Source organism: Chiloscyllium plagiosum, unplaced genomic scaffold (assembly GCF_037043375.1).
Source record: "Chiloscyllium plagiosum isolate Xiang-an unplaced genomic scaffold, Cpla_swu_hap1 HiC_scaffold_22, whole genome shotgun sequence".
NCBI lineage: Eukaryota > Metazoa > Chordata > Chondrichthyes > Orectolobiformes > Hemiscylliidae > Chiloscyllium > Chiloscyllium plagiosum.
Window position 1 is genome coordinate 10,228,984 of NW_028270160.1, and position 9,877 is coordinate 10,238,860.

Below are 9,877 nucleotides of genomic sequence, written 5' to 3' on the forward strand. Positions count from 1 at the left end.
ATGGTGGTTGTGGTGGGATATGGGTGTATTGTAAAACCATCACCAAAGCAAAACTCTGAAATTCAAATTGTCAAAAATGAGTGCACATGCCCCAGCTCTTGTTGGGTTTGGTGAACACAGAATAGAGCAGCTTCCCCTGGGCCTGAACTACAACTGGCCATAGCAACGCAGCTGCCGGAAACTGGATTGCTCACAGCGGGCGACGTTTTACGGCGGCCTGGGGGTGACGGTGACGGTGACGTGGCCTTCGCTTTCCGGCTGTGAATCTGGGGGCGGGGGAAAGGTGGCTGTTCGGCCGGGCTTCGACCTGCTGTCCCACAGCAACGGGCACAGGCCCCGGGAGCTGATCAACGGCGGCGGCTTGGGGCTGTTCTCGGTCCTAGGTCAGTGACAGTCACGGCTGGGGAGGGATTCACTGGGGGATGTTGGGGGTCACTGGGGGATGTGGGGGAGGGTCACTGGGGGATGGGGGATGTGGGGGGGGGGTCACTGGGGGATGGGGGATGTGGGGGGGGTCACTGGGGGATGGGGGATGGGGGATGTGGGGGGGGCGTCACTGGGGGATGGGGGATGTGGGGGGGGGGTCACTGGGGGATGGGGATGGGGGGTGGGGGTCACTGGGGGATGTGGGGGTGGGGGTCACTGGGGGATGTGGGGGTGGGGGTCACTGGGGGATGTGGGGGTGGGGGTGGGGGGGTCACTGGGGGATGTTGGGGGGGGTCACTGGGGGATGTTGGGGGGGGTCACTGGGGATGTGGGGGGGGGGTCACTGGGGGATGTGGGGGGGGGGTCACTGGGGGATGTGGGGGGGGGGTCACTGGGGGATGGGGGATGTGGGGGGGGGGTCACTGGGGGATGGGGGATGTGGGGGGGGGTCACTGGGGGATGGGGGATGTGGGGGGGGTCACTGGGGGATGGGGGATGTGGGGGGGGGGTCACTGAGGGATGTGGGGGGGGTCACTGAGGGATGTGGGGGGGGTCACTGGGGGATGTGGGGGGGGTCACTGGGGGATGTGGGGGGGGGTCACTGGGGGATGTGGGGGGGGGTCACTGGGTCAGTGACAGTCACGGCTGGGGAGGGATTCACTGGGGGATGTTGGGGGTCACTGGGGGATGTGGGGGAGGGTCACTGGGGGATGGGGGATGTGGGGGGGGGGTCACTGGGGGATGGGGGATGTGGGGGGGGTCACTGGGGGATGGGGGATGTGGGGGGGGCGTCACTGGGGGATGGGGGATGTGGGGGGGGGGTCACTGGGGGATGGGGATGGGGGGTGGGGGTCACTGGGGGATGTGGGGGTGGGGGTCACTGGGGGATGTGGGGGTGGGGGTCACTGGGGGATGTGGGGGTGGGGGTGGGGGGGTCACTGGGGGATGTTGGGGGGGGTCACTGGGGGATGTTGGGGGGGGTCACTGGGGATGTGGGGGGGGGGTCACTGGGGGATGTGGGGGGGGGTCACTGGGGGATGTGGGGGGGGGGTCACTGGGGGATGTGGGGGGGGGGGTCACTGGGGGATGGGGGATGTGGGGGGGGGGTCACTGGGGGATGGGGGATGTGGGGGGGGGTCACTGGGGGATGGGGGATGTGGGGGGGGTCACTGGGGGATGGGGGATGTGGGGGGGGGGGTCACTGAGGGATGTGGGGGGGGTCACTGGGGGATGTGGGGGGGGTCACTGGGGGATGTGGGGGGGGGTCACTGGGGGATGTGGGGGGGGGTCACTGGGGGATGTGGGGGGGGGTCACTGGGGGATGTGGGGGGGGGTCACTGGGGGATGTGGGGGGGTCACTGGGGGATGTGGGGGGGTCACTGGGGGATGTGGGGGGGGTCACTGGGGGATGTGGGGGGGGGTCACTGGGGGATGTGGGCGTGGGGTGGGGGGTGACTGGGGGATGTGGGGGTGGGGGGTGACTGGGGGATGTGGGGGTGGGGTGGGGGGGGTGACTGGGGGATGTGGGGGTGGGGTGGGGGGGGGTGACTGTGGGATGTGGGGGTGGGGTGGGGGGGGTGACTGTGGGATGTGGGGGTGGGGTGGGGGGGGTGACTGTGGGATGTGGGGGTGGGGTGGGGGGGGTGACTGTGGGATGTGGGGGTGGGGTGGAGGGGGTGACTGTGGGATGTGGGGGTGGGGTGGGGGGGGTGACTGGGGGATGTGGGGGTGGGGTGGGGGGGGGGTGACTGCGGGATGTGGGGGTGGGGTGGGGGGGGTGACTGCGGGATGTGGGGGTGGGGTGGGGGGGGGTCACTGGGGGATGTGGGGGGGGGTCACTGGGGGATGTGGGGGGGGGTCACTGGGGGATGTGGGGGTGGGGTGGGGGGTGACTGGGGGATGTGGGGGTGGGGGGTGACTGGGGGATGTGGGGGTGGGGTGGGGGGGGTGACTGTGGGATGTGGGGGTGGGGTGGGGGGGGTGACTGTGGGATGTGGGGGTGGGGTGGGGGGGGTGACTGTGGGATGTGGGGGTGGGGTGGGGGGGGTGACTGTGGGATGTGGGGGTGGGGTGGGGGGGGTGACTGTGGGATGTGGGGGTGGGGTGGGTGGGGTGACTGTGGGATGTGGGGGTGGGGTGGGGGGGGTGACTGTGGGATGTGGGGGTGGGGTGGGTGGGGTGACTGTGGGATGTGGGGGTGGGGTGGAGGGGGTGACTGTGGGATGTGGGGGTGGGGTGGGGGGGGTGACTGGGGGATGTGGGGGTGGGGTGGGGGGGGTGACTGCGGGATGTGGGGGTGGGGTGGGGGGGGTGACTGCGGGATGTGGGGGTGGGGTGGGGGGGGGTCACTGGGGGATGTGGGGGGGGGTCACTGGGGGATGTGGGGGGGGGTCACTGAGGGATGTGGGGGGGGGTCACTGGGGGATGTGGGGGGGGGTCACTGGGGGATGTGGGGGTGGGGTGGGGGGTGACTGGGGGATGTGGGGGTGGGGGGTGACTGGGGGATGTGGGGGTGGGGTGGGGGGGGTGACTGTGGGATGTGGGGGTGGGGTGGGGGGGGTGACTGGGGGATGTGGGGGTGGGGTGGGGGGGGTGACTGGGGGATGTGGGGGTGGGGGGTGACTGGGGGATGTGGGGGTGGTGTGGGGTGGGGGGTGACTGGGGGATGTGGGGGTGGGGGGTGACTGTGGGATGTGGGGGTGGGGGGTGACTGTGGGATGTGGGGGTGGGGTGGGGGGGTGACTGGGGGATGTGGGGGTGGGGTGGGGGGGGGTGACTGGGGGATGTGGGGGTGGGGTGGGGGGGTGACTGGGGGATGTGGGGGTGGGGTGGGGGGGGTGACTGGGGGATGTGGGGGTGGGGTGGGGGGGGTGACTGGGGGATGTGGGGGTGGGGTGGGGGGGGTGACTGGGGGATGTGGGGGTGGGGTGGGGGGGGTGACTGGGGGATGTGGGGGTGGGGTGGGGGGGGTGACTGGGGGATGTGGGGGTGGGGTGGGGGGGGTGACTGGGGGATGTGGGGGTGGAGTGGGGGGGGTGACTGGGGGATGTGGGGGTGGGGTGGGGGGGTGACTGGGGGATGTGGGGGTGGGGTGGGTGACTGGGGGATGTGGGGGTGGGGTGGAGGGGGTGACTGCGGGATGTGGGGGTGGGGTGGGGGGGGTGACTGGGGGATGTGGGGGTGGGGGGTGACTGGGGGATGTGGGGGTGGGGGGTGACTGGGGGATGTGGGGGTGGTGTGGGGTGGGGGGTGACTGGGGGATGTGGGGGTGGGGGGTGACTGGGGGATGTGGGGGTGGTGTGGGGTGGGGGGTGACTGGGGGATGTGGGGGTGGGGGGTGACTGGGGGATGTGGGGGTGGGGGGTGACTGGGGGATGTGGGGGTGGTGTGGGGGGTGACTGGGGGATGTGGGGGTGGTGTGGGGGGTGACTGGGGGATGTGGGGGTGGTGTGGGGGGTGACTGGGGGATGTGGGGGTGGTGTGGGGGGTGACTGTGGGATGTGGGGGTGGGGTGGAGGGGGTGACTGTGGGATGTGGGGGTGGGGTGGGGGGGGGGTGACTGGGGGATGTGGGGGTGGGGTGGGGGGGGTGACTGCGGGATGTGGGGGTGGGGTGGGGGGGGTGACTGCGGGATGTGGGGGTGGGGTGGGGGGGGGTCACTGGGGGATGTGGGGGGGGGTCACTGGGGGATGTGGGGGGGGGTCACTGGGGGATGTGGGGGGGGGGTCACTGGGGGATGTGGGGGTGGGGTGGGGGGTGACTGGGGGATGTGGGGGTGGGGGGTGACTGGGGGATGTGGGGGTGGGGTGGGGGGGGTGACTGTGGGATGTGGGGGTGGGGTGGGGGGGGTGACTGGGGGATGTGGGGGTGGGGTGGGGGGGGTGACTGGGGGATGTGGGGGTGGGGGGTGACTGGGGGATGTGGGGGTGGTGTGGGGTGGGGGGTGACTGGGGGATGTGGGGGTGGGGGGTGACTGGGGGATGTGGGGGTGGGGGGTGACTGTGGGATGTGGGGGTGGGGGGTGACTGTGGGATGTGGGGGTGGGGGGTGACTGTGGGATGTGGGGGTGGGGGGTGACTGTGGGATGTGGGGGTGGGGTGGGGGGGTGACTGGGGGATGTGGGGGTGGGGTGGGGGGGGGTGACTGGGGGATGTGGGGGTGGGGTGGGGGGGTGACTGGGGGATGTGGGGGTGGGGTGGGGGGGGTGACTGGGGGATGTGGGGGTGGGGTGGGGGGGGTGACTGGGGGATGTGGGGGTGGGGTGGGGGGGGTGACTGGGGGATGTGGGGGTGGGGTGGGGGGGGTGACTGGGGGATGTGGGGGTGGGGTGGGGGGGGTGACTGGGGGATGTGGGGGTGGGGTGGGGGGGGTGACTGGGGGATGTGGGGGTGGGGTGGGGGGGGTGACTGGGGGATGTGGGGGTGGAGTGGGGGGGGTGACTGGGGGATGTGGGGGTGGGGTGGGGGGGGTGACTGGGGGATGTGGGGGTGGGGTGGGTGACTGGGGGATGTGGGGGTGGGGTGGAGGGGGTGACTGCGGGATGTGGGGGTGGGGTGGGGGGGGTGACTGGGGGATGTGGGGGTGGGGGGTGACTGGGGGATGTGGGGGTGGGGGGTGACTGGGGGATGTGGGGGTGGTGTGGGGTGGGGGGGGTGACTGGGGGATGTGGGGGTGGGGGGTGACTGGGGGATGTGGGGGTGGTGTGGGGTGGGGGGTGACTGGGGGATGTGGGGGTGGGGGGTGACTGGGGGATGTGGGGGTGGTGTGGGGTGGGGGGTGACTGGGGGATGTGGGGGTGGGGGGTGACTGGGGGATGTGGGGGTGGTGTGGGGGGTGACTGGGGGATGTGGGGGTGGTGTGGGGGGTGACTGGGGGATGTGGGGGTGGTGTGGGGGGTGACTGGGGGATGTGGGGGTGGTGTGGGGGGTGACTGGGGGATGTGGGGGTGGTGTGGGGGGTGACTGGGGGATGTGGGGGTGGTGTGGGGGGTGACTGGGGGATGTGGGGGTGGTGTGGGGGTGACTGGGGGATGTGGGGGTGGGGTGGGGGGGGTGACTGGGGGATGTGGGGGTGGTGTGGGGGGTGACTGGGGGATGTGGGGGTGGGGTGGGGGTTGACTGGGGGATGTGGGGGTGGGGTGGGGGTTGACTGGGGGATGTGGGGGTGGGGTGGGGGTTGACTGGGGGATGTGGGGGTGGTGTGGGGGGTGACTGGGGGATGTGGGGGTGGTGTGGGGGGTGACTGGGGGATGTGGGGGTGGTGTGGGGGGTGACTGGGGGATGTGGGGGTGGGGTGGGGGGGGGACTGGGGGATGTGGGGGTGGGGTGGGGGGGGGTGACTGGGGGATGTGGGGGTGGGGTGGGGGGGGTGACTGGGGGATGTGGGGGTGGGGTGGGGGGGGTGACTGGGGGATGTGGGGGTGGGGGGTGACTGGGGGATGTGGGGGGTGACTGGGGGATGTGGGGGGTGACTGGGGGATGTGGGGGTGGGGGGTGACTGGGGGATGTGGGGGTGGGGGGTGACTGGGGGATGTGGGGGTGGGGGGTGACTGGGGGATGTGGGGGTGGGGTGGGGGGGTGACTGGGGGATGTGGGGTGGGGGGGATGTGGGGGTGGGGGGTGACTGGGGGATGTGGGGTGGGGGGGATGTGGGGGTGGGGGGTGACTGGGGGATGTGGGGGTGGGGGGTGACTGGGGGATGTGGGGGTGGGGGGTGACTGGGGGATGTGGGGGTGGGGTGGGGGGTGACTGGGGGATGTGGGGGTGGGGTGGGGGGGGTGACTGGGGGATGTGGGGGTGGGGTGGGGGGGTGACTGGGGGATGTGGGGGTGGGGTGGGGGGGTGACTGGGGGATGTGGGGGTGGGGGGGTGACTGGGGGATGTGGGGGTGGGGGGGTGACTGGGGGATGTGGGGGTGGGGTGGGGGGGGGTGACTGGGGGATGTGGGGGGTGGGGGGGGGGATGTGGGGGTGGGGGGTGACTGGGGGATGTGGGGGTGGGGGGGGGGATGTGGGGGTGGGGGGGTGACTGGGGGATGTGGGGGTGGGGGGGGATGTGGGGGTGGGGGGTGACTGGGGGATGTGGGGGGTGGGGGGGGATGTGGGGGTGGGGGGGTGACTGGGGGATGTGGGGGTGGGGGGGGGATGTGGGGGTGGGGGGTGACTGGGGGATGTGGGGGTGGGGGGGGATGTGGGGGTGGGGGGGATGTGGGGGTGGGGGGTGACTGGGGGATGTGGGGGTGGGGGGTGACTGGGGGATGTGGGGGTGGGGTGGGGGGGTGACTGGGGGATGTGGGGGTGGGGTGGGGGGGTGACTGGGGGATGTGGGGGTGGGGTGGGGGGGGGTGACTGGGGGATGTGGGGGTGGGGTGGGGGGGGTGACTGGGGGATGTGGGGGTGGGGTGGGGGGGGTGACTGGGGGAGGTGGGGGTGGGGGGTGACTGGGGGATGTGGGGGTGGGAGGTGACTGGGGGATGTGGGGGTGGGGTGGGGGGGTGACTGTGGGATGTGGGGGTGGGGTGGGGGGGGGGTGACTGGGGGATGTGGGGGTGGGGTGGGGGGGGGGGTGACTGGGGGATGTGGGGGTGGGGGTGGGGGGTGACTGGGGGATGTGGGGGTGGGGGTGGGGGGGGTGACTGGGGGATGTGGGGGTGGGGGGTGACTGGGGGATGTGGGGGTGGGGGGGTGACTGGGGGATGTGGGGGTGGGGGGGTGACTGGGGGATGTGGGGGTGGGGGGGTGACTGGGGGATGTGGGGGTGGGGGGGTGACTGGGGGATGTGGGGGTGGGGGGGGTGACTGGGGGATGTGGGGGTGGGGTGGGGGGTGACTGTGGGATGTGGGGGTGGGGGGTGACTGTGGGATGTGGGGGTGGGGTGGGGGGGGGTGACTGGGGGATGTGGGGGGTGGGGTGGGGGGGGGTGACTGGGGGATGTGGGGGTGGGGTGGGGGGGGGGTGACTGGGGATGTGGGGGTGGGGGTGGGGGGGGTGACTGGGGGATGTGGGGGTGGGGGGTGGGGGGGGGGGGTGACTGGGGGATGTGGGGGTGGGGTGGGGGGGTGACTGGGGGATGTGGGGGTGGGGGGGGGTGACTGGGGGATGTGGGGTGTGGGGGGTGACTGGGGGATGTGGGGGTGGGGGGTGACTGGGGGATGTGGGGGTGGGGGGTGACTGGGGGATGTGGGGGTGGGGGGTGACTGGGGGATGTGGGGGTGGGGTGGGGGGGGGTGACTGGGGGATGTGGGGGTGGGGTGGGGGGGGTGACTGGGGGATGTGGGGGTGGGGTGGGGGGTGACTGGGGGATGTGGGGGTGGGGGGTGACTGGGGATGTGGGTGGGTGTGGGGGGTGACTGGGGGATGTGGGGGTGGGGGGTGACTGGGGGATGTGGGTGTGGGGGGTGACTGGGGGATGTGGGGTTGGGGTGGGGGGGGTGACTGGGGGATGTGGGGTTGGGGTGGGGGGGGTGACTGGGGGATGTGGGGGTGGGGTGGGGGGTGACTGGGGGATGTGGGGGTGGGGGGTGACTGGGGGATGTGGGTGTGGGGGGTGACTGGGGGATGTGGGGGTGGGGGGGTGACTGGGGGATGTGGGTGTGGGGGGTGACTGGGGGATGTGGGTGTGGGGGGGTGACTGGGGGATGTGGGTGTGGGGGGTGACTGGGGGATGTGGGGGTGGGGGTGGGGGGGGGTGACTGGGGGATGTGGGGGTGGGGTGGGGGGTGACTGGGGGATGTGGGTGTGGGGGGTGACTGGGGGATGTGGGTGTGGGGGGTGACTGGGGGATGTGGGGGTGGGGTGGGGGGGGTGACTGGGGGATGTGGGGGTGGGGTGGGGGGTGACTGGGGGATGTGGGGGTGGGGGGTGACTGGGGGATGTGGGTGTGGGGGGGTGACTGGGGGATGTGGGGGTGGGGTGGGGGGTGACTGGGGGATGTGGGGGTGGGGTGGGGGGTGACTGGGGGATGTGGGGGTGGGGTGGGGGGTGACTGGGGGATGTGGGGGTGGGGTGGGGGGTGACTGGGGGATGTGGGGGGTGGGGGGTGACTGGGGGATGTGGGGGTGGGGGGTGACTGGGGGATGTGGGGGTGGGGGGTGACTGGGGGATGTGGGGGGTGGGGGGTGACTGGGGGATGTGGGGGGTGGGGGGGTGACTGGGGGATGTGGGGGTGGGGGGTGACTGGGGGATGTGGGGGTGGGGGGTGACTGGGGGATGTGGGGGTGGGGGGGTGACTGGGGGATGTGGGGGTGGGGGGGTGACTGGGGGATGTGGGGGTGGGGGGTGACTGGGGGATGTGGGGGTGGGGGGTGACTGGGGGATGTGGGGGTGGGGTGGGGGTGGGTGACTGGGGGATGTGGGGGGTGGGGGGGTGACTGGGGGATGTGGGGGTGGGGGGTGACTGGGGGATGTGGGGGTGGGGGGGTGACTGGGGATGTGGGGGTGGGGGGTGACTGGGGGATGTGGGGGTGGGGGGTGACTGGGGGATGTGGGGGTGGGGGGGTGACTGGGGGATGTGGGGGTGGGGGGTGACTGGGGGATGTGGGGGGGTGGGGGGGTGACTGGGGGATGTGGGGGGGTGGGGGGTGACTGGGGGATGTGGGGGGTGGGGGGGTGACTGGGGGATGTGGGGGTGGGGGGGGTGACTGGGGGATGTGGGGGGGTGGGGGGTGACTGGGGGATGTGGGGGTGGGGGGGGTGACTGGGGGATGTGGGGGTGGGGTGGGGGGTGACTGGGGGATGTGGGGGTGGGGTGGGGGGGTGACTGGGGGATGTGGGGGTGGGGTGGGGGGGTGACTGGGGGATGTGGGGGTGGGGTGGGGGGGTGACTGGGGGATGTGGGGGTGGGGTGGGGGGGTGACTGGGGGATGTGGGGGTGGGTGGGGGGGGTGACTGGGGGATGTGGGGGTGGGGTGGGGGGTGACTGGGGGATGTGGGGGTGGGGTGGGGGGGTGACTGGGGGATGTGGGGGTGGGGTGGGGGGGTGACTGGGGGATGTGGGGTGGGGTGGGGGGGTGACTGGGGGATGTGGGGGTGGGTGGGGGGTGACTGGGGGATGTGGGGGTGGGGGTGGGGGGGTGACTGGGGGATGTGGGGGTGGGGTGGGGGGGTGACTGGGGGATGTGGGGGTGGGGTGGGGGGGTGACTGGGGGATGTGGGGGTGGGGTGGGGGGGTGACTGGGGGATGTGGGGGTGGGGTGGGGGGGTGACTGGGGGATGTGGGGGTGGGGTGGGGGGGGTGACTGGGGGATGTGGGGGTGGGGTGGGGGGGTGACTGGGGGATGTGGGGGTGGGGGGGTGACTGGGGGATGTGGGGGTGGGGTGGGGGGGTGACTGGGGGATGTGGGGGTGGGGTGGGGGGGTGACTGGGGGATGTGGGGGTGGGGTGGGGGGTGACTGGGGGATGTGGGGGTGGGGTGGGGGTGACTGGGGGATGTGGGGGGGGGGTGACTGGGGGTG

At 73.0% G+C, this 9,877-nt stretch overlaps 1 protein-coding gene across 1 annotated transcript in view; it reads left to right on the forward strand.

Moving 5' to 3' along the window:
- The first annotated feature begins 277 nt into the window (after nucleotides 1-277).
- The window catches only part of LOC122561324 (ectonucleoside triphosphate diphosphohydrolase 4-like), a 98,225-nt gene continuing 88,625 nt past the window's right edge, over nucleotides 278-9,877 (forward strand). Inside the window, exon 1 of the mRNA XM_087998736.1 lies at nucleotides 278-383. The gene's annotated coding sequence lies outside the window, so the exon portion shown is untranslated. The remainder of the gene's footprint in view (nucleotides 384-9,877) is intronic.